This window comes from Mirounga leonina, unplaced genomic scaffold, assembly GCF_011800145.1.
Source record: "Mirounga leonina isolate KUSES-001 unplaced genomic scaffold, KU_Mleo_1.0 Mir_165, whole genome shotgun sequence".
In the NCBI taxonomy this organism is placed as follows: Eukaryota; Metazoa; Chordata; class Mammalia; order Carnivora; family Phocidae; genus Mirounga; species Mirounga leonina.
This window is the reverse complement of record NW_023270415.1, coordinates 47,639,110-47,658,362: the sequence shown is the minus strand read 5'-3', so window position 1 is coordinate 47,658,362 and position 19,253 is coordinate 47,639,110. Positions and strand designations below refer to the sequence as shown.

Here is a 19,253-nt window from a genome sequence, read left to right as displayed (position 1 = left end):
CTGGGTAATCCAAGATGACCTTCCCATCTCAGATTCTTGACTTAATCATATGTGCAAAACCTGTTTTGCCATGTATGTAAGGCAACATATTCCCAGGTTTCAGAGATTAGGACGTGGACATCTTTGGGGCTCATTATTCTGCTGACCACACACAAAGTAATATACCCTTTCTACTCAGTTTTCTCATTGGTCTTCCCACAAAGCTGAAGGAGTTCATTGAAGCTCTGGAGAGCAGTGGTGGACCATGAATTTGAATTTAACATGCTGGACAGAGACCTCCTATGAGAAGAAAGCCTGCTGTGGAATCTGCTCTAAGGGAAGCTTCCAGTGGGTACCAAATTGGTGTTTTCTCCTTTTCCACCAGTCTTGCTGGCGTAACATGTAACTCATTACACAGCATCAAAAGCTGTGGGGGCAGCATTCATAAGCACCAGGGCTCTCGGGGGCGCCTGGCTGGCTCAGTCGGTAGAGCCGGCGACTCTTGATCTAAGGCGCATAGTACTTAGCACATGCCTGGCATATAGTTGTTCCCCGTGAGTGGGGGTCATGGTGGCCTGCCCTGGTGCTGAGCTGCCAGGCACACCAGAGGTCAAGAGTGGACACGAGCAGGACAGAGAGCACTGGGAGGCCAAAGCCATGCGTGTTAATACGTGAGGCAGGCCACCAGCATCACACAGAGGCTAGAGGAATTCTGCACTGTCTTTGAACGTGCAGCATTTGCAGACGGAGTCTGAGAGCTTTGTAACAAGACCCAGAAATGGGAAGGCAAACCCACTGGAATGAGGAGACATGGTACAGATCATGACCTTCTCAACATCACAGAAGAGGAGGATCCCAGAGGGTCCCAATTAGCTCAGTCCACGGCAGTTCCTTTAGCCATGCTGGGTAGGCTGACTGTGGCCGACACCTGATCCTCTGTCAGACTTACAGCTGTACAAACCATCATTTGCTGGCTGACTTACTCCTACAGAATGGATAATACCATCTGATTCCAGAATGTGCCTTCAGCTTTAGTCTCAATAATCCACTTTATTGTCATCCTAAATCCTGATTTTAAAAACCTTCTCCAGATGTTGTTAGATATATGAATGTGACCGAGTGCATTCTACCTCCTGAAAGCGCTAATGTTTATTGAATATGTACTCTGTGCCAGACATTGCAAGTGGTAGCTGCCTAAAATATATTTCATTATTTATTCCTTGCATTAATGCTATTATAATTCTAATTGATTTCACAGATGACAAAACCGAGACTTCTAAACCCTGAGTAACTTGCCAAACTTAATGGAACTTGTAAATGGTGGAGCCAGGCATCCAATCCAAATTTTTTCTGTCCCCAAACCCCAGATTTGGGCACTTAAAGGGAGAAAAACCAAGTGATAATAAAATAATAGCAGGAATGACAACTACTTCTAAAATGGAAAAAATATCCATAAGGGGAAAACAATGAATTGCAGGGTTATATGTAGGTTATGATTAGATTTTTGCAAACTAAATAGGAATGTATATATGCGTATATATATAGTTATATATGTTATACTTTATATGTTATATATTCATATATGTATTTTACATATACATTTTGCATATATGTATATTTTTAGGTAGATACATATTTATATTTATGTTGAGCTTTTTTGAAAACTGATGGAAGTTATAGTCCCTTATCCTTAAAAATGCGTCCACATACATGCACACAGACTTTCTCACACAGCTCTAAGAAGTTAAGATCAGGGATCTCTAACATATATGTATGACATATAGAGAATAATCTGGAAAGCTATTCATAAATTATTAATCATGCTCTTCGAGGGATGGGATTGTTAGAAATTTTTCACATTCTCCTTTATACTTTTCTGTGTTAGTTGAATTTGTTTCCAGTGAAGAGCATGCATCATTTCTACAACCAAGAAAAAACATTTTAAGATTATGAACGAAGTTCAATTGTTCCAAATTAAAATGGAATTTACTGCTTATTTTTCTCCTGCTGACCAGGCTTCTAATGTTTGTGTCGTAATGCAGAGATGATGGAGAGACCTCTGTAAAAGCCGTAAAGAACGCCTCTGTGATGTGTAGTAAAGGCACTACCTATGGGCTATTTTGTAAAAGACAAAACAAGCCCACTCTCCATAAAAGTTAGTAACTGAAAATAAGTAGGTGTGTGTGGGAAGGTGTGAAAGGCATTTCTGAAAGCATTATCAGTGTTCTCCCCTGGGAACGGGAAGGGTGCATAAGGCTTTCGGTGGAGCTCTGTATGCGAGAAATAAAGCACCAGTCACGCCTAGGAATGTATGCTCTGTAAGAAGTGCACGGGAGCGAGGGTCGTGCTACATCGCCGAGGAGAGGAGCTACAGTTGGAAATGACCTCTTAATCCTCAGTTCAAGCCAGTCTGGCACTAATTGAAATGGCTGTTTCCGGGGCATCCTGTCTTAACCCAGGTAGTTTCCTTAAGCTCTTCACCTGCTCACTCTTGCTGTCCCTTGAATTGAGGTGTCAGGCTCATCATCTTACAGGGTAGCACCGGGTTCGGAAGACACTCTCTCCTCATTCTTACCCCTCCCCTACACATACACCCCCTTTCTCTTCAGGGAATTTCCATACGGCTCTGGAATCACATCTTATTCTGAGCATGAGCAAAGATTCCAGGAGCAGCTTACTTTTCACTAAGAAAAAAAAAAAATTAATGATGCAGTTTTTAAAAGGAATCTGTCGGGCGCCTGGGTGGCTCAGTTGGTTAAGCGACTGCCTTCGGCTCAGGTCATGATCCTGGAGTCCCGGGATCGAGTCCCGCATCGGGCTCCCTGCTCAGCGGGGAGTTTGCTTCTCCCTCTGACCCTCTTCCCTCTCGTGCTGTCTCTCATTCTCTCTCTCAAATAAATAAATAAAATCTTTAAAAAATAAATAAATAAATAAAAGGAATCTGTCATATTGCAGCCTGATTTAATCTTGGTCTATTGGATTTTTGTACATGTTGGGGTTTGACAATAGCCAGAGACCCCGGGAGTTCTCACTGTCAGGCTAGCAGTGAGCCTCTTGCCACAGCGCCCCATCTCCAGAACAGCGGCCTCTTCTCTTTCACGTAGCACCTGCAGGAGCAGCAAATGTTGATGAAGCTCCCTGGATCCACACCCGCGTGCAAGGCAAGGAAGGGCACCTGATCTGAAAATAGAATTTGCACACTACTACTTGTCGCTCTCCCTGGATGTGATGTAAGGGCCATTTTCCTGCGGTGCTGTGTATACAAGTCCACATAAGGATGTTGTATTATCCGCTGCCTTCCTAAAGGTTGGGACTGGAGAAGGACATAAATCTCTTTGCACACTGCTCAGCACAGTTAGGAGCTTTCCACGTCCCCTGAAAATCCTGATAGTTACCATTTGCCTGGGGCCCTTGCAGGCTCCATCTCCCTGAGGGAGGCAGGCTCGATGAGAAGCAGGCTGTTACAGGAGGTGATAAATAGACTGTCGTGGTAAAGAATCCCTGTTTTTGAGTTAGGACAACCTGGAATTAAATCCTGGCACAGCCACTGACTAAATGTGGTTTTAGAAAGTTTCTCACTTTCTCTTAACATCTGTTTCCTTGCATGGAAGACAGAGGTATTAATGTCTGCACTGCAAAGCTGTTAGGAGGATTCAATAGGTTGTCACAGGTCGAGTACCTAGCACCACGGTTAAGTGCTCCATAGAGGACAGCTAACGGTATTGCTAACATGCCGTTAGCTCTCTCGTATTTAAAAAAAAAAAAAAAATCCTTCTTTTGGTCCCCTTTCCTCTGCCAATGACTGTCCTGTTTTTTTTTTTTTTTCATCCCCTTTGAAAAAAGCTCTTTCAAAGAGGGCTCATACTCACTGTCTCCAACTTCCCTTCTCATATTTACTCCTAAACCCACTCCACCAGGCTTTGGCCCCACCTCTCCAGTGCTATTTTTCTTGTCAAGGTCACTGATGGCCACTGAATTGCTAAATGCAATGGCATTTACCAATGGCAGTGACCAATCGGCAGCATTTGTTAGAACACTCCTTCCTCCTTGATGTGATTTTCTTCTTGGCTTCAGGACAACACGCTTCCTTGGTTTCCTCCCGTCTCCATGGCTGCTCCTTCTCAATCTCTGTGGCTGAGGCCCCTGATATTTAGACATTGCAGAGACCCAGAACTCAGGAACCGTTCCTCTTTTCTATCAATATTTATTCCCTCAGTGATCTCACCCAGTCTTCTGGCTTTAAATACTATCTTTGCCAGTGATTCCCAAATATATAGTACCAGCCCTGAGCTCGGTTCCAAACTCCAGACTCATATCCAACTGCCTCCTGAAGTTTCCCCTTGATATTTAGCACCACATGTTAATCAGGTTCTCCGGAGAAACGGAGCCAATAGGGTGGATGGATGGAAGGACAGATGGATGGATGGATGTTTATCTATTATAAGGATTATGGATTCAGGCAAGTCCCAAGATGTATAGGGTGAGTTGGCAAGCTGGAGAGGAGAATGATGGTTTAGTTCCAGTCTGAGGCCAAAGGCTGAGAACCAGGAGAGCCAATGGTTTAGTTCTGGTCTGAAAACCAGCAGGCTCAAGACCCAGGAAGAGCTGATATTTCAGTTTGAGTCTAAAGCCAGGAAAAAGCCCGTGTCCCATTTCAAAGGCAGTCGTGCAGGAAGAATTCTCTCTTACTTGGGAAAAGAGTCAGTCTTTTTGTTCTATCCAGGCCTTCACTTGATTGGATGAGGCCCACTCCATATCGACTGAATTCAAATGTTAATTTCATCCAAAAGCACCCTCACAAAAACACCTGGAATAGTGTTACACCAAATACCTGGGCACCTTGTGGCCACTCCTGATCTTCTGGACAAGATTACTTTACCTACACCTTTCCTTGTATTGGTTGACCACTACCTCCTTCCAGTTTATCTTGAGCCAGAAACCTGAGTCACCCTGGATTCCTCACCTCCTCTCACATCTCACATCCAGCCTGTCACAAAATTCTGTTTACCTTCAAACCAGATCCAGAATTCCGCCACAGCTTGCCACTTGCATTGCGTCTACCCTAATCTGAGCCGCCTCTTTGCTCATGGCGCACTCTTGTGAACACCATCCTTGAAATTGCTGCTGCCAGTTTTCTTGCTCTCCTTTGCTCTCATTTTATCCTGTAAGTACTTCTCACCATTTACAGACCATATAATTTCCTTATTCATGCTGGTTGTTGTTTCTCCTTCGGCCTCAGGCGGACGGCCTAGAACGGTGCCTGATATACACGCAGTAAATGCTGGTTGAGTGCATTGCCATTGTAGAGATGAGGAGACTAGGCTCAAAGGAAGTAAGAATTTGCCACGGTGACACAGTTCATAGGGAGGAAAGCGATTCTAAAGTGGTAATTAACAAAGTCACAGGTAAGAAGCACCAGTCGATGTTAGGTACCTTTCTGCAGCACTGTTGTTGGTCATCTCATTTCCGTTTTTTAAAAATTTTTATTTATTTATTTGACAGAGAGAGACACAGTGAGAGAGGGAACACAAGCAGGGGGAGTGGGAGAGGGAGAAGCAGGCTTCCCGCTGAGCAGGGAGCCTGATGTGGAGCTCGATCCCAGGACCCTGGGATCATGACCTGAGTCGAAGGCAATCACTTAAGGCCTGAGCCACTCAGGCGCCCCTCATTTCCATTTTTTATTAAAAGTAGACCTTATCCAGATAGCAGGGTCTGTAAACCAGTGCTAAGTTATGTGACTATGCTTGACCAGAGGAAAAGGTCTATTCTCTTATTCTTTTCTCTATGCCTTTTGGTCATCTGATAAAATCCTCTCGTGAAATAGCTTTCACCTTTCATACACTAACAGATTAATGTTATGTTCCACATGTCTTCTTTTTTTGTTGTGCTCTTAAAAGCCAAGCCAGACATCACTCTAGAGTTGTCCTTATAAGGTAATCGTTTTATTTTCTTATAATACATATGATGGTATTAAAGTATTTCACAAGAACACAATGGGATTTTTATTAACTGTATTTCTGTATCATCATGCACAAATATGAGATGAGCACTTTTCTGTGTGGGCTCTGTGATGGGGCTGGGGAAATAAAGAAGCTTCCAAAAATTCCTCATCTAATAGGGAAAATATATATATGTTAGTTGGGATATTGATGCAGTTGCTTTAACAGAGATCAAATAACAGTGGCTTAAAGAAGGCAGAAGGATTCCCTTTCTCTCTCTCTCTCTGTCTCCAGTTGATAAATAGTCAAGGGAGAGGAGATGATCTCCCAGGGTCATAAAGTGCCCAACTCCTTCCATGTTGTTTCCCCACCATACTGTATTCTCATGATGGTAGAATTTAGCTCACACTCCCACACACACTAGGCCCTGAGAAGGGGGGCAGTGGGTAGGAAAAGTAAGCAAGTGGCTTCCTTTTAAAGACATAACCTGGAAGTTGCACATCACACATCTACTCACATCCCATATCCATTGGACAGAACTTAATCTCATGACCAACTGATGACAAGCCAGGAAACATCATCTCTAGCCACATGCCCAGCTTGGGAAATTCTATTACTAAGAGGAAGGAGAGATTGGGAGACAAATGAAAGTCTCTACATGGCCATGTCTATAAATATTTTTGCTACCTCCGACTAAATTAGGTCTTGAAGGGCCAAGCCCCTTCCTTTCTCAGCACCTTGCATCTTGTGCATGTTCAATAAATATTTGTTGATTGGGTGGTTTGGTTAATGCACTTTCATCCAAGAGATTTTATGGAGAGTTCTTATTATAATGCCCAAAACAAACACCATTCAATCCCAGGGTAAATACTGAAGGAAAATAAATGTCAAAGGGCAACACTGTCAGAGATAGGTTCTCTGCACACTCACACACCCCTTCCTGCTAAGCTGGAGAGGCCGCCTGTGGTAAAACAGATGCAAGGTGCACTAAATGAGCTCGTGTTCCTGCTGATCGTCTGCTTCACTAATGCACCCAGAGACTGAGATATTCCTCCAGCAAACTTGCTGACCTAATTTTGGGAACTAGAAGCCAGAGGTAAGTGTGGTTTCGTGGCATACTTGCATTCCTTTCTTAATTCGTCATGTTTCATGGGAACCGGGATCCCAGACTTCCCCTCCCCCAGGTAGCTGTCAGGCTGGTAGAATTGTTCTCTGTAGTCCACAAGGAAATGAAAACGGATCCTGCTGGAGGAAGTAAATAGAGCAGCAGTAAAGCGTCCCTCCCCCTGAATCTGAACATCTGTTCAAACTTTTCACAGCTCCCATGAGGAAGGGATGGAGCACAAGGCTTCGAGCCATAAAGGAAAAACCTCATCCACTTGCACACTGCTAACTGGCAATTTATGACCATTTGAACTGAGCTGGCCCTGGGTTAATCTCCATGATGCCTCTGAAGAAAGGCCAGCCTGGTAAATAAATATGGTAAACAAGAGTATAAGGGATGATCTGTACCGTCTTCATGAGAGCAGACCTTTGCTGGGCTTAACTTCATGAGCTGTTGAATTTAAATGCCTGCCGCTTCTGCCCAGTGAGAGTCAGATTCAGTAGCAGAGGGCACGGCCACACCTCACTTTGGAACTTATGGTTAAAATGAAGTTGAGTTGCTTTATGGACTTCAAAGAAACAGCCGATGCTCTACGGTTTTGGAATTTCACTAATGCACACCGGCCTTTCTTCATTTATCTGAATTAGCAAGGAGTTTGCTGCATCTGACGAAGACAGTCAGATGCTCTCCCAGAACCTCAGCTACCGCTAATCCACGTGTCGGTATGCATTTGCTTTAGGATGAACAGACTCCCTTCCCCCTCATGTTGTCATCTGTCCTTCCCAGAACATTTCGCGGTATGGCCTTTGGCCAATCCTCTTCTTCTCCTAGTGTGGAAGGCTCCAAGTGGCTGGCTGCTCAGCTGGGCCCCCAGCTGGCTCTTGTTTCTAGCTGCTTCGGGCCCACTGGCCTGGAGGTAAAGCTGCAGGGATAAGCACTGTAAAAATAAAGTCTGTTGCTAGCCTGGCCAGCCAAGCAGCGTGGGAGGAGTGGAAAAAAGGCTATGTGTTCTTGGCATGACAAATTGTCAGTATCTGAGGTGTTCCACCAGGAGAAATGGGATGAGATGTTCTCTAACCAGGCCTAATCTTGTATTATCAGTGGGTAGCTCTTAGAAAGTCATGTCAAAACCAGACTAATGGGACTGGAGCCATAACCTTGGGTCAGCTTGTTTACTGCCCACTGTCTTGACTAACCTCTTGGGGTCTGGTGTGGCCAGTGACAGAATGCAGGAGTGAATGCCCTTTACTGAATTATTAAGGTGGAGTAAGTTTGGGGCAGTGTTTCATCAGGGACCAGGCCATCCTCTCCTCTGAAGTGAGCTGTTGATAATACATTTTTATCCAACATTCTCAGCATCAGATATTGCTACCCAAGTCAAGCTTTGGGGGTAGCTATGTATTTTCACATTTTTTTTCACACAAGGGAAGGAAATTATTAATAGAGATTGCTGCCCTTGGAAATTCAGTCTGGTAACCTGAAACTTTGGTGACTTTTTCTGGTCTTCTTTGGGGATGTATGTCTAGCTTGTTCTTCAGAACTCTTTGTTGTATGACTGAATTGAAGTAAGAGTGGAAAAGAAAACACTGCTCTCCCAGCCCTGAGAGTATGCAGGTCCCTGCGATATTCTCAAGACCAATCTGGAATTCAGATGAGAGCGCCTTCCAGGGGAAAAAAAAAAAAAAAAGTCTTGTTTTCTTCATTTTACTGATTACAATTTCCCCTATGTACCAGGGAATTAAAGGCAAGTCAGTCTCTCTCTCTCTCTCTCTCTCTCCCCCCCTCCCCCCTCCCTTCTTTCTCCTTCCCTCTCCTCCCACCTCCCCTCCCTCTCAGTTTCCTCCTCTTTAAAGACACCGACAACCTTTCTGGCATGTTGCCAAGGCTGAGAAGACAGAATCTTTATAAAAATTTCTTCTAGCCATTGGCATGGAAGCACTGCATAAATCAGCAAGACACTTTGTTGTCAAACTTTCTCATTATCAATATTCACTACTGTTTCATTTTATGAATGTTTGTCTTCCAAAAGGCATTTCAGATTAAGCAATGCTGTTATTGAAAATGTGGGGTTTCTGCTTGTATATGCTTGGCTGGTTGAATTACAGACGGCTGCCATGAATATTACACTGCCAGGTTCCTATAGATGAATTCAAAATAATAATTTATGGAGTAGGTTGGAGATGGAAGTAGAGATTCAGCTTCCTTATCCAATCGAGTACTGGATTTGCTCTTTCTAGGTAAAAGAGTTCTGAGATCTACATGTGGTTCAACTATCTGATCCAACCGGGATCGAGCTTCTTCCTGTTATTGGATGCATAGATTCAAATTAAATTACCAAAAAAAAAAAGGGGGGGGTTTGCACAACCTATGTGTCAGTGTTATGCTGAGCATTAGAGGTGTGCAGATGTATAACTACCAGCCTTGCTATTGAGGTGTTCACAATCCCTCCAGGGAACTTTCATCTATCAACAGCAACTCTCGCATAATACGGTGAGCACTAGCTAGAGACAAATGGCAGGGGGGTGGGGTGGAGTGGGAGATGGTGTACTTGGTGGGTAAGAGTAGCTAGTCTTTGGTGGCAGATATATGGGGTTAAATCCTGGATTCGGCATTATCAAGTGGATGCACAAGTTAGGGAATGAATTAATGCCCAACTTTCATTGTTATTATTGGATAATAATAGAATAGAATAGAAGAAATACTGGAATGGTATCTAATATACTCAAGATAGCATTTGACACCCAGAACATGCTCAATGAATGATCATTTGTAACTAGAGACTGAGCATTGATTCAGGCTTTATTTGGTAGAAGCCGGGGCCATATGAGGAAGGGTAGTGAGGGCAAGAGCTCATGGCCATTTAAGAAGAGCCTGCCCCTCTCTGTGGCTACAGCAGGAGTGAATCAAGAGAGGGTCAAAAGCTTTAGAAAAGACAGGTTGGGGCCAGATTTTGAGGCAATTTGTAACGTCAGACTGAGAGGTTAGACTTGACATTGAAGACAATGGTCCGTTATTGGTGTTTGCAAGCAACAAAGTGGCATAGAGAGATGTGAGTTTTTAAAAAATATCCTCTCTGATAGCTGTGTGAGGAATAATCTTGAGGGGAGACTAGTTAGGAAATGAATACACTAGTGCAAGCAAGAAATTATGTTCACATTCACTCTATCAGTATCTGTTGAAGGCTGATTGTATCTGGGCATTTTTCTAGAAACAAATAAAGGCAGTGTGGGCAAGGGATGGAGAAAGGGGAAACAATAAAATAAACTTTTCTGAGATTGATAGGAGATGCATGTGGTTAATAGAATGGATAAAAACCAGTGACTATCTGGAAATGGGGGTGATGGAGGACAAATGAAAAATAATGTCATGAGAAAATGAGATTTTTTGGACTGTTGGAATTCAAGATACTTCATCAGACTAAGGAAAGGAAGAAAGACAGCCAAATTTCCTTCTCACCTTTCTTCTCCCCCTTTTTTCTTACTCTTTGGGAAGAGGAATCATAGGAGTTAGTGATGGCAAGCCCCTCTGAGCAGTTGGTCCAGCAGCTTTCTGAGCTCGGGCCATGTTCTTTATTGGCTTCCACAGAGACAATGAAAATTGAGGAACAGTGAGAAATTAGCAAACAGCATTGGATAATATTCTCACAGCTCACCATGGTTGAGTGTTCAACTAATTTTCTTTTTAAAAGAGAGGCTAGCGCTGGACTTTGGAAAGTTGTTGTCCTGTCAAAGTGGGAATGTTATACAAGATGATATTAAATAATGGAAAATCTGAGGTTATTTGATGAGAGGTTGCGAACAGGATCTGAAGGCCATCATAGGCAAACAGTAGGAGTGAGAGGTGATGTGTAAATATTGACATGGAGCCCAGGAAGAAGCAAGGAAAGGAAAAAGGATTACAGCGTGAGATTGTTTTGCTTATTGGAAAGATGTTGTTGATAAAGGAATAATAAAATCTTAAAGGGAAGACAGAGACATAGGCAAGTGAGAAGGGGCCACTATTGCCTTTGACTGCATTAATCCCTCCAGAAGTTACCATGGGTACCATGGCGTAATTTATTGTCAGGGTGAATAAGAATCAACAACGTACACATTGCATAGCAGAGATTCTAGTAAGATTAATTTAATAACCATAAAACAAAACACACTATGTATAGTGTATGTTTGAGCCAGATCTTACCAGAACAATCTCATCCAGCCAGATTCTCTTGTCAGATGCATTTACAACTGGGGGAACTATTCTACAACATGGGGTGCAATGGGGTACAAGTGAAGTGACATCTCTCTTATTTTTTAGTTAAATTTTCAGAATTCCCATATATCCTACAAGCAGGGAAGCTAATACATCTCTCTTAATCTGATCCTTCCTTTAATTGTTCAGCAGTCTCCGGGCCTTATTCAATTCAGAAATGACCCTGACTTCTACATGCCTACCATAAATTGCTAAGGTCTCTACCCCATACTTGCTTCTCACTGTCACATTGTGTGATGTTGGACACTGACCCTGTGCGGTCTGACAGTCACTGCTTGTTCACAGCTTCAGGGACTCCTAGCTGGTCCTGCTGACAAGTCAGGCAAGAGGATGTCCCAACCAAGAAAGTTCCCCTATACAGCTACTTTTAGGATGCCGGTGAGCCCCACGTGTGCCGAGTGAAGGCCTCTTAAAGCATCTGCCACCTCATGGAATCTCTTTCCCAAGGTTTTTAACACAATGAACCATGTTTTTTTTTTTTTTAAAGATTTTATTTATTTATTTGAGACAGAGAGAATGAGAGACAGAGAGCATGAGAGGGAGGAGGGTCAGAGGGAGAAGCAGACTCCCTGCCGAGCAGGGAGCCCGATGCGGGACTCGATCCCGGGACTCCAGGATCATGACCTGAGCCGAAGGCAGTCGCTTAACCAACTGAGCCACTCAGGCGCCCTGAACCAGCTTTTTTATTAAATTGTCAGAATGAAGGCTCTTGAAACACTCCCCTCCATAGATAGCAAGGCCTCTAGGTCTACATTTATTAAATGAGGCCACTGAGATCTGATTTTTGCCATTTGTCTTAATAAAAAAGAGGGGGAACAAAAATTTAATCTCTGGTAGGCCCCCTCTGATAAGATACCTCAATATGCATAGTCTAAGAATTATTTTGCTCCTTGGGGTGCCTGAGTGGTGTGGTCGGTTGGGCATCCGACTCTTGGTTTTGGCTCAGGTTGTGATCTCAGGGTCCTGGGATTGGGCCTGGCATTGGGCTCTGCACTCAGCACAGAGTCCGCTTCAGATCATGCTCTCTCTCTCTCTCTCTCAAATAAATAAATAAATCTTAAAAGAAAAAAAAATTAGTTTGCTCCTTATTCTCACCTCATTAGTCATAATAATTCCAGAGCTCAAAGTAGTTTAAGCTGAGCTCATAATGGCATTAACTTGTTGGGAATCTCTTGTTGCCACCATGATACATTTTCGCTGGTAAAAAAAAATATATATATATATATATATATATTTTTTTTTTCATTCTAGTTGACCATGTGAGCCCACATTCCCAGGGCATATACATATTCACATACAACATAGAGGCCAAAAGGTGGATGGTTAGCCACAAAAGGTTTGCTTTTTCCTATCTTACTGTTTACAAAGCGGTGTCGATCGTTAGATACAAAGATTTCAGCCATGAAAAGCTGATGCACAGTAACAGGATTGTTAGAATGCATTTCCCTGACTTTTCAAACCTATTACCCCATTCTGCTGGCGCACCTTAGGATGTGAGATGCAAGCTGGAAAGAGGCTGCTGGGAGGGAAACCCGTGATACAAAGGAGAAGAGATTTTGAGAGACAGGAGAATATGGGATAAATGGGGGACAGAAGAGGTGGGGAGGTATGGTAGGCTCTATGCATGAAAGCTCTCTGTGTTCCGGTGTTGAATATGAACCTTGACGACTGGATCAATCTTTATCCAAAAACAGCTGTGCTGGGCATGGTTGATGGAGCATAGCTGAACAGGCCAAACTAAGCTCTTGTTTACCATGATTAAGGTGACCATACAGTTTATTGTCCAAACAGGATTACTTTTCAGAGTATTGCTATTACTCTATTAATAGTAAAGCTGGTGCAACAGGTGTAAATCAAGACGATTGCAGGCAAACCAGGAGTCATTGTCATCCTAACCATGATGGATACTGTATTCTAAAATCAAGCTCTTAGCTAGGAAAAAAATACATTATTCTGATTGCTATGAGAGCTACAGAAAAGCTGTGCCACCCCAAGGAATTGATAATCTGGTTGCGAAGAAAAGACTCATACACAAAGAAATTGCCAGGAACCATTCAAAGCGGTCTCTAACTTAAAGTGCCAAATAAATGATAGCCATGGTTTGTCACTTATACCTCAACAAAGCTGGGGGAGAAATGATAGTCACAAAATGTGGTAGGAAGGACAATGGCTTTGGGGTTAGAAGCCTTGTGTTAGGTCATGGACATGTCTTTAGCTGGGTGCCTCTCTGCAAGGTACTTAATCTCTTTGAGCACCTGTTTATTTCATTCTATCGATTGGCTCATTTGTTCAATAAACACAGGGCCTTGCTCTGTGCTATTATATTATGGTGGTAAAGAATATAACTTTTCCAAGGGGAAGAATGAAGCGGGGGAAATCGGAGGGGTAGACGAACCATGAGAGACGATAGACTCTGAAAAACAAACTGAGGGTTCTAGAGGGGAGGGGGGTGGGAGGATGGGTTAGCCTGGTGGTGAGTATTGAGGAGGGCACATTCTGCATGGAGCACTGGGTGTTGTGCACAAACAATGAATCATGGAACACTTCATCTAAAACTAATGATGTAATGTATGGGGATTAACATAAGAATAAAAAAAAAAGAAAAGAAAATGGAAAAAAAAAAAAAAAAGAATATAACCTTTCCAGAGAGACATACCTGGGTTCACGTCACTAACTTTGAGACCTTGATTTTATAATTTAACCCCTCTGAGTTTCAGTTTCCTCATCTGTTAAATGGTGATGATAATACCCACTCACAGCGCTGTTGTCAGCTCTGTAAATGAGGAGATAAAATGAGGAGTAAATGAGATTTTGTATATAAAACATTTAACAGTTTTGACACATAGAAAAAGCTCAAGAAGTGATAGCAGTCTTTTTTTTTTTTAAATTCCAAGTACTGTACCAGTTGCTGGAAATGCAAAGGAAGAACTGGGGAGAGGGATGCTATGCAGGTCAAAGCAGACAAGACCATCTGCCTCAACAGCTCCCTGGACTGTCAGGAGGATTTGTGAGGTGAAAGAGTTTCACATGCTGTCTAACATCCTGAACAAAGGAAAGACATAGCTATTACCAGTGGTTGAGGCATTGTCTAGATTCTTCCCTTTTCCTATCTGTTAGTATGCTATCACCTGCAAATAAGGGATGACCCCCATATGTCTGAAGTGATCCATACATACATCCTCTCACAAAACAAAAAGTCCAGAGGTGGAGCGTTTCCGGGTTGGGTAATTCCATGGTTGAACGATGTCATCCAGAGGCCGTGTATCCACTCTGCCATTCTCAGATGTTGGGTGACTCAGCTCAGGATGACACCACACTGGCTGCAGCAGTCCCAGCCGTGACATCCTCACCACACCCCACACTAGAGGCAGAAGGAGACTCTGTCCTCCTTGTATTTGTTCTTAAGATCTAAGAAGCCCGGGCGCCTGGGTGGCTCAGTCGTTGGGCGTCTGCCTTTGGCTCAGGTCATGATCCCAGGGTCCTGGGATCGGGTCCCACATCGGGCTCCCTCCTCGAGGGGAAGCCTGCTTCTCCCTCTCCCACTCCCGCTGCTTGTGTTCCTGCTCTCGCTATCTCTGTCTCTGTCAAATAAATAAATAAAATCTTAAAAAAAAAAAAAAAAGATCTAAGAAGCCCTTCACGCTTGCAGGCCAATCTACAAGTCTCATTGGCCAAAGTTGGATGTCATGTTCCTTCCTAAGCCAGTCGATGATAAATAAAACTACTATAATTGGCTTATGCTAGATAAGATCCACCCTCCTGGGGCTAAGAATCCTTTCATCTTCCTCCCACTCACCCCCCCCCCCAAACAAGGCACTGCAGAAGGTACAAAACACCTGAACAAAATCAAATTTCTGTTAACAGAGGTCAGAAAAATGGTTGCTGGGTAACCATGTAGGATGTCTTCAACACTGTCTCGTCATTTCCAGTCAGTCACTGTATCTCCTAATTCCACCTCCAGAATAGATTTTAAATCCACCCTGGCCTTTGCCCTGGTCCCCAACATCTCTTGTCTAGACTGTTGATTCCTTCTATCCTTGTCCCAACCATCTGATCTTCCCTTCAGCCATCAGTCAGCTCTTTACACAGTTGCAAGTCTGAGTAGACCATTTCCTAACTTAAAGACTCTTAAGACTCAATTCAGATGCAACCACCTCTTTGAAGACCCCCAGATGTTTTATTTATGGCTCTCATAGATAGCCCCGATGAGGCTGGTCTTGCTTTTGAGCTCTTTGTATATTTTCTATGCTTCCTGCTGTCCTCTCTGTTCAATACAGTAGCATTGACTACATGTGGCTATTAAACATCGGAAACGTGGCTGGCCCAAACGGAGATGTGTTGTAAGTACAAAATATATTCTGAGTTTCAAAGATTTAGAACAATGACCAAAAAAAGAGGGATGTAAAATACTTCATTAATAATTTTTAAATTGATTACGTGTTGAAATGATAACGTTTTGAATACAGTTTGGCTAAATGAAATATATTAGTAAAATTCATCCACCTGTTTCTTCTTAATTTTTAATGTGATGACTAGAATGTTTCAAATTACCTATAAGGTACACATTTGTAGCTCTCATTGTATGTTGGTACACTAGACTGTTCGCTCTTGCAGAATAGGGGCTCCATCTTATTTATCTATTATTCATCACGTAGCTTTCCTTCCCCATTTCAGGGTCTATCAGAATTGGAATCTAGTCAAAATACTTTATTTGGTTAAAATAAAGTGTAAGACAACTCCATTTGCAGATGAAAGAACACAGGATGATTTCATGTTATTTGACTGCTGTTTCTGGATTTCTGATACATGGGTTTCTTTTCTCTGTTCTAATTAGTCTGAAGCTTTTTAAATTTGCCAGGTATTTTCTGTTGTGGTTATTTCTGGGCACTAAGTTGTTAGGAATTAATCCAAATTGAAAGAAGAGAAAGTAGAATTTAAAGACTTTGATTAGGTTTGCTTGTCTCGGTTAGTTTTCATTCTGTCTTACTAGACATTCCTCAACAAATTATATTTTACGCTTTGGAGGTAGAAGTGTCTCCATGACTACAACGTTCAGAATATTTTAGTTATTTTTACAGTTGTTATTAGGAATAAAGATGCAGACGTAAATTACGCTCTATTTAACTCCACTGAATTACAGCTGGCAGTTGCTTTTTTTCATGGATAAAAGAATTATATTTATATATGTGTGTGTGTGTGTGTGAATATATTTTTACAAATTATGATATTCTTAGCCAGGATTATTAAGAAAACCAAAAAAGTTAACATATTCTAGAAACATTTTAGGAGGAAATCTGTTTATAATGGCACAATAAAATCAGAAACTTTTTTTATATTCCATGAGCAGAAATGAGGGAGTTAAGTTTTGTAGTTATGGTAGCCAAAAAATGCCATTGTTTGATGGAAATCATCCTTTTTTTTTTTTCTTTAGAAACATCTAGAGAATTTACAGTTCTAATTTGGAAATAAATACTATCTATGGTCATAAATCATGTGCTGGGGACTGTAACAGGCTTATTCGGTGACTATTTGGTCAAAGGTTCAGGCAGCCTTTGAAAGCAGAATCCTGCTTGCCCCTCCCTGCCTCTGGGGCCTGCTGTCCCCTTGAATGAACAGAAACAATCATGGAGTCCGTTATTTTGTCAATGGGACTGCTTTAATAAGTGCTTTTTGCCAGGTCTTGTGAAGAGCATTGTTTCCTTTGGCTTTGATCTTGTCTTGGCCACTCAGAAAAGCTCTGCTCCAGGGACATGTGGATGCTGGGAAGTTAGGGTGGAATTCTGGGCCCTTCTCTTCCATGGAGTTGGTATCCCAGGACTGCTGGGTAATTCTTTCTTTTTTCTTCAATTTTTTTTTCTTTCTTTCTTAATTTGTTTCTTTATTTTTTGTGGTAAAATATACATAACATGGAGTTTATCATTTTAACCATTTTTAGGTGCACAATTCAGTGGCATTACGTACATTCACAATGTTGTGTAACCATTACCACAGTCCATCTCCAGAACTTTCTCATCACCTCAAACAGAAACTCTATATACACAGTAAGCGCTAACTCCTTGTTCACTCCGTTTCTCCTAGCCCCGGTAACCTCTCTCCTACTTTCTGTCTCTCTGAATTTGACTATTCATGCAATATTTGTTCTTTTATGGCTGGCTTATTTCACTTAGCATAATATTTTCAAGGTTCATCCATGGTGTATAGCATCTATCAGAATTTCATTCTTTATTAAGACTGAATAATATTCTGTGGTGTTTATATACCACATTTTCTTTATCCATTGATCTGTTGATGGGCGTTTGCTTTGTTGCCACCTTAGCTATGTGTGGTTTTTAACAGAGCATAAAAGCATGTAATGACACTCTGGCCATTTCTGCATTTGAATCCATTTTTTATTTAAAAAAAAAAAGAAAGAAAGAAACCCAGTCTGCCTTCCCTGCTGAAAAAGAGAGCCTGCTGTATGGGAGGATGTCATCTCTACAGTTCAGATTTCCCAGGGCCAAATGCAAACACCTCTCAGAAGAGGCAGCCCTGCCTCATCGCCTGGCAAAAGATGAGATGCAAGGCTGCTCACTTCCCACCATCCACACCTAGGCAGGAAGGGCTGACATTCTGACAGAAAGGTCCAGCTGAGCATTATCTGGTTGCTAACACAAGAAAGGGAATTTTTAAAAAGGGAGTGGAAGCATCCCTATCTCTAGAATGGGAACATCTTGGAGGATTGCATATCGCCTTTGTTAGGAGAGTGACGCTTCTTTTTGGTGTGTGTGGGCTACCATTTTATTCCATGAGGTAGTGTTAGTTGATGTTGTACCGAGACCTGGAAATATCCAAATCCTGTTCTGCCAGTCCCCTCCTCTTCCCACTGGGAACTATAAAGATACAGACCTCGGGAAATCAAAGCACTTCTTATTAGCCGGACAACCAGGGCAGGCCTCTCCACGGATCAGGTTGGAGTGGATGATTTAGGCTCGAGGCCCATGCGAGGCCTCCACCCTCTCAACTCAAATTTCAGCATTACCACCATCGGGCAGCTAAACTGGAGGGGAGAGAGTCACTGTAGTACCTGTAAGCAGAAGGGATGGGGGAGACAGTGCCAGAGATTCCTGCTTATCTCTAGAGCCAGCTGAAAGCGAGAAGCAGAGGGAATGAACAAACTGTAATCCTTGTTTTTGGCAAATCTGTAACCTGGAAACTTACCCAGTGACATTAGTGCTTCCTGAGGAGTGGCCCGAATAGAGGCAGAGGGAGTGTGCATCCTTCTCCTTCCCCATGTACGTAAAGGCATCTTAGGTCTGTTTACTTCCTAACAACACGTGCACCCCACACACTCATGATCACTATTTTGCAGGTGGCAAAACTGAGGAGCTGAGAGTAGCCTGCCGTATTCTTGAGTGGCAGAGCAGGATTTGGACCCTGATCTGTTGGACACCGTGGCCTATGATCTAATAGTTATTCCATAATATTCCTGTTGTCAAGCTTGAGGTCCACAAGGCCCTACAACACTTGCCTCAGCTGGTCCTCTTGTTAATCCTGTTCAGCAAATAGACGGGGATTTCTGCAACAGGTCAGTTCTAGTAACAAGGCTTGGTTCTTTTGGGAAGCATTTCTGCTCATGGAGACCATCCATTCTGCCGAACCATTCATAAGGCTTAATTTAGAAACAATTGAAGTGATTATAACAAGAAAATTGTTTTAAAAGAAAAAGACAAATGATCTTATTTCTGGATAATGTAATTATTTTCAGGGCTTCTTTCTAATCAACAGTCAAAAGCCTGGTTAGGGGCGCCTGGGTGGCTCAGTTGTTAAGCGTCTGCCTTCGGCTCAGGTCATGATCCCGGGGTCCTGGGATCGAGCCCCGCATCGGGCTCCCTGCTCAGCGGGAAGCCTGCTTCTCCCTCTCCCCACTCCCCCTGCTTGTGTTCCCTCTCTAGCTGTCTCTCTCTCTCTGTCAAATAAATAAATAAATAAATCTTTAAAAA

At 42.7% G+C, this 19,253-nt stretch overlaps 1 protein-coding gene across 6 annotated transcripts in view; it reads left to right on the top strand.

Moving 5' to 3' along the window:
* Positions 1 to 19,253, top strand: part of NCALD (neurocalcin delta) — a 367,272-nt gene that overhangs the window by 313,913 nt on the left and 34,106 nt on the right. Inside the window, exon 1 of one of the 6 annotated variants that reach the window (XM_035011661.1) lies at positions 5,719 to 7,014. The exons of 3 other annotated variants lie outside the window; for them this stretch is intronic. The gene's annotated coding sequence lies outside the window, so the exon portion shown is untranslated. Of the gene's footprint in view, positions 1 to 5,718; positions 7,015 to 15,016; positions 15,615 to 17,843; positions 18,839 to 19,253 lie in introns of those variants that run through there. 2 more of the 6 variants (XM_035011660.1, XM_035011658.1) reach the window with 2 other exon arrangements.